The sequence below is a fragment of the Galeopterus variegatus genome, unplaced genomic scaffold, assembly GCF_000696425.1.
Source record: "Galeopterus variegatus unplaced genomic scaffold, G_variegatus-3.0.2 Scaffold4528, whole genome shotgun sequence".
Lineage (NCBI taxonomy): Eukaryota > Metazoa > Chordata > Mammalia > Dermoptera > Cynocephalidae > Galeopterus > Galeopterus variegatus.
The window spans coordinates 136,951-140,991 of record NW_007730639.1 but is presented as its reverse complement, the minus strand read 5'-3'; the positions used below and the strand labels follow the sequence as shown (position 1 = coordinate 140,991).

The window sequence follows — 4,041 nt, the reverse complement described above, 5'->3', positions numbered from 1 at the left end:
GCCCCCCCCCCCCCCCAGGTTCTCAGGCCTTTGGGTTCAGACTGAGAGTTACACCACCGGCTTACCTGATTCTCAGGCCTTCAGACTTGGACTGAGCTATGCCCCTGGTTTCCCTGGCTCTCCAGGTTTTAGACAACATAGAGCGAAACTTATTAGACTCAGTAATTGTGTGAGTTAATTCCCATAATAAAATATCTTTTCATCTATCTATATCTGTCTGTCTTTCTCTCTCTCTATCCATCCATTCTATTGGTTTTGTTTCTCTAGAGAACCCTAATTAATACATTCTTCATTATTTGAATCTTTGATTTTTTTCATCAGAGTTTGCAGTTTTCAGCATACAAGTCTCATATGTTTTATTAGATTTATACTCAAGTATTTCATTTTTAAAGCAATTTAAATGGTATAATGTTTTAAATTTCACTTTTCATGGGTTCATTGCTAGTATATTGAAATACAGTTTATTTTTGTATGTTGATCACATATCCTGCAACCATCTTAGACTCACTTATTAGTTCTAAGAGCTTTTTGTGTAGATGTCTTGGAATTTTCTACTAAGACTTATCTGCAAATAGAGATGGTTTTGTTCTTTTCTTTCTGATATCTATGCCTTTTATTTCCTTTTCTTGCTTTATTGCTCTGGCTAGGTCATCTAGTACTATACTGAGTAAGAGTGGTGAGAGATGAAGAAGATCTGTCACTGAGGGGTCAGTGCTGTGGCAGGGGCTACCACTGCTGCTTCCACAGAGCAGTAGAGGAAGCTCCAGGAGTACCTAGCAGCCAAGGGAAACTGAAGTGCCGAAACACCATACCTTATCTAAAAGCCAAGAGGAATTGCCTGAACCCAAATCTACCCCCAAAAGATGTTTACCAGCCATTTTGATTTTCCTGTTTTTCCTGTCAAAGCTACTAAATCTACCCAAAAAAGATGTTACCAAACATTTTGTTTTTCCTGTCAAAACTATGAGGCCCATCTAGCCCAGACCAGCCACTAATACAGGGTCCCAGAAGCCAAAGTTGGATCCACCAAAACATCTGGGCAAAAGGCTGACTTCAGGATGTGATTCTTCTAACCCAAACTAGAAGGCTTCCAGCAATAGTCAACAGCAGCATGAAGCTGGATCATCCCCTACAGGAGAACTGTCAAGAAAACCCATGGGGTCATTGAATATACAGGAATTAAAAACTACAGAGTAACAGGTAACAGATCAAGGAAATGCTAAATGTACAGACACTGGAAATCCCCATGTTAAAAATGAACCTTTGGATAGCTTTCTCAAAGAGATAAACAAAAGAGAACTTGCCTCAAACCTTATCAGTCTCTGAGAAAAGCCAGATTTTGAGTTATGCACTCTATGGAAGTCAAAGACTTTAACTCTTATAATCAAACCAAGAGCAGACTGGTTCCTAAACAAGCCTCGGGCAAAAGTTCAGTGAATAGTGCTGTTCTGAAAGACAGAGGTAATAAACAATTCGTTGGAGAAACACAAGTCAGAATTCTACCCCTCAAGGACAGTTCTCTCTCACTTTGTTCATACGCTTATTAGAACCCAGACATCAAAACACAAAACAAAACAAAAACTGTGGTCAAGGATATAAAGGTTAACTAGGTTGAATGTGAAAGAGCAAGCTGAGTTAAATTATAGTCTTATGCTGCTACTGAACAGAAAGTAAAACATACCAAACCCAGGACATACCCCAGTCTGCTTCAGGGAGGATGTAACAGCAGACATCTAAACATTAAGCAAGATCTCCCCTCGCACAACCAGGCATACCACACCAGTGCCTCAGGGCCCACCCAGGGACCCAAGTCATGGAGAAGGGAACCAGGACCCCTCCCAGAACCAGGCACACCGTGCCAGCACCTTGGGGCCTGCCTGGGGACCTCAGTCATGGAGAAGGGGACTGGACCCCTCTCCCACAACCAGACAAACCGTGCCAGCACATCAGGGCCTGCCCGGTGACCCGAGGCATAGAGCCGGGGACCAGACCCTGCTCCCACAACCAGGCACACTGCACCAGCACATTGGCATCTGCCCAGGGATTCAAGGCATGGATCCCCCTCCCACAACCAGGCACACAGTGCCAGCACCTCAGGGCCTGCCTGGGGACCCCAGCTATGGAGCTGGTGATCAGACACACTCCACAACCAGGCACAATGCCAGCACCAAGGAGCATGTCAAAAACATCACTTCCATGTGGGTGGGCTGCAATAGCCACCACAATAACCATGGCTACTGTGAAAGTGGCTAGATGCCACAACCACCACGCAGATGGTCTGCCAACCACTGGAGTGCATTGTCACAAAGAGAGTCACCACCAGAGATAAAGAAAAGAGGATGTCTCTCTCCACAAAGCCCATCTCAGAGTGACAGAAGAAGCATCTGCTCTATGATAATATTGGGGGACCTGATCACACCTCTGAGCATTGGACAGATCATCTAGGCAACAAATCAACATAGTAACCATTATTCTTTCAGAAGGAGAGAAGAAATCTAGGAAAATTAGAGGGGGGAGAGGAGAGGCAGAGGGGAATGGGGAGAAATTGGATAAGGGGCATAAAGAATAATTACTATTAGTAACAATATATACACTAGTAATATTGACTTGATCAACATATCTCAATGCTGAACCCCCAAAATATATAATCAATTTTGATTCAATAAATTAAATAAATTAAAATAAATAAATAAATAAAATAAAATGAGCTTGAAGCCAAAAAACAAAACAAAACAAAATAAACATGAAGCAAGATCAGAAGTCTGCTCAACCTTGTTCTACACCTCGTTCATCATGTGCGCTGAAAAATCAAAAGCCATAAGCCGGAGGCCTAATTTAGCAGCTTTAATTCAGACATTCTAAGCGCCCCTAGCACGAGAGCAAATGGAACCAATGGGAATAAATGCAACAAAACTTTCAACAGAAAGCATGGACTTTGAACTCAAAGTTGAAACAGACTCTTCCCCAGAACCATTTTCTGAACAAGACAGCATCCCAAACTCAAGTGGGTGACACAACCGTAAGTGGAAAAGAAATCCCAAATGGGACCCAAACTAATCCAAATATTTAAAAGAATTTAACAGTAGAGGATTGAAGCAAACTGGATGAAGAGCAGAAATCTAAAAGGAAAATCTATGAACCGCCTCCTATGAGACAAAACAAAAAGAAAAATAATAGAGAAAAAGAATATTTCATTTTGAAAAAGCATTGAAAAAGAAGAGGAAGGAAAAAAATCACAACTTGGACTGTCTGATAAAATTAACAACACTCTGACAGAATGTTTGCAGTTCATTGAAGGAGTTGTACTTTCTAATAAAATATTTACCATATTGTTCTGTATTCCTAAGGCTGAAAAATTGTTCTAAATTCTGGATCTGCAAAGCAGAGCTGTTAGCTGGTGACGGCATCGACATTGTTGTTGGGCTTTACGAACAGGGCTTTCAACACGGGGCAACACCAATACAAGTGTTGTGGGAAGTTGTTCTCCATATTTTGCTAGACCCAAACAGAACCACAGAAGGAATTACCTCTGGGCCTTTAGTTGCTGAAACTAGTATAACATCAGTGGAAGAGCTGGCCAAGAAGATGGAATGTGGAAAGTCTTGTCTTTCTCCAAAAGACAGAGAACAGGTTACAGTAACACCCCAAATAATGAAGGCAGAACAGGATAATCATCCTGGTTATAGATGATAACTATATATAATTATAGATCGCCCCAATCTCTGAAATACACGGAGCAGCAGAAGTGCACGACATGAAACAAATTTTTCCTGTGAGGTGTTCAGTGGGGATCGAGCAAGCAAAGTCCTGTTACCCAGAAATGCCACAGGAACACGATTTAGTAGTGCCTTCTCTTGAGCTCTTAGAAGTGGAAAAAAGAGTGTTTTATGTTACATAAAAGATTTGCCTGTAACACTAGTGTTCCAAATTCTTGAATCATAATTTATTGATGCTTTTTTAAAAAAAGGTGTTTCAAAGCCTCCATAAGATAAGAAATACCCTTGTCCACGTGACCTTGGGGGCGGGGGGGGGGGGGGGGGG

At 41.7% G+C, this 4,041-nt stretch overlaps 1 pseudogene; it reads left to right on the top strand.

Moving 5' to 3' along the window:
* The window catches only part of LOC103603271, a 22,020-nt pseudogene that overhangs the window by 16,701 nt on the left and 1,278 nt on the right, over window positions 1-4,041 (top strand).